Below are 1268 nucleotides of genomic sequence, written 5' to 3' on the forward strand. Positions count from 1 at the left end.
TTCTGCCAACCACCCTCTCACCCTTCCACTCGCCACACCACCTGTATTCTTTTTTTTTTTTTTTAGAAAAAAAGAAAACGAAAAACTAACCTTCCTTTCCCTCCACAATAGACACACCAGGGGGCTTTTCACTTGGCCAATCTCTGGAGTTTCAAATGAACTTCATTAAATCAATTACTCGGTGAACACATCACAATTTATTTGCAATTAGTATCAAAATGCCTTACTTTTCTTAATAGGTCGGAGCAGATGTAGCTACAGAAGGGACAACGCATTTCGTGAAATCTATCTCTTGCAACATATTAAATCTTCTAGTCAGAAGAGAAGGAGAAATTCAGAGGCAGTTTACAAGAGGTGAGAGAAACCACGCTGGAGACAAATGCGGTCGGTGCAGATGCCGGAGCAGCTTGCGTTATAATTTGTACCTAGAGAAAAGGTTGTCTTTATTATCCGTAATGATCGAACAAAACTCACCATAATTAAACGTCTGGTTTTCTCCGATGACTGAGAGGTGCATGTCTCAAAGGCTCCGGGTACAGCGAGGGACTTCAGAAATGGTTAACAAGACTCCCCGCTCTTTGAATAGTGGCTTTGTCTCATGGGGGTGGGGGCCGAAGAGACAGAGAACAGTTATCTAATTTTCACTGCCCCAAACTAGAGATTTATTGATTGTGACAACAGTTTTATTGTACTCAGGGAGGGGGTTACTGCAGGTTTATAGAAACTGATTTACTTTCGTTTGGAAGTAAAATCCTACGCAACAGTCTCCCATTGGAAGGTTGGACCTCAGCTCCTGTTAATACTATTAGTGACACAGGATCGAATTTCAAATGGAGGCTGGTGACAATTACAGACGGAAACAGATGCCCTTGAAAATTTAGGTCAAGTGTTCAAGATTCTGGTTTCATGGTCAAGGTTGTCTTGGAGGTAACCCTGAGGAGACGTTCATAAATCTGTCCTCTCCAAACTGGGGATGCGCCTTCCAGGAGCAGGGGTGATAGAGGGAAGAGGGGGCCAGAAAAATTTATTTAGGGGATCCTCAGGTCACCTAACACAGAAGAGATGCCGAAGGGTTGTAAAACTAGGAAAGTGTGTTGGGCTGGACAGTGTAAGTGTGTGTGGTGGTGGCGGGAGGGAGAGGGGCACCAGTCACTCCTGGGAGCCCAGGGAAAGAACTACCCAGACTTTCAGAGACCTGGACTCTGGCGTCCTACTTGTAGTCCCCAGCAGGCGTACATGGAGGCTGTCCCTTAGCCTCAGAGCCTTGT

Source organism: Sturnira hondurensis, unplaced genomic scaffold (genome assembly GCF_014824575.4).
Source record: "Sturnira hondurensis isolate 20B ecotype Veracruz unplaced genomic scaffold, ASM1482457v3 Scaffold0014759, whole genome shotgun sequence".
NCBI classification, from domain to species: Eukaryota; Metazoa; Chordata; class Mammalia; order Chiroptera; family Phyllostomidae; genus Sturnira; species Sturnira hondurensis.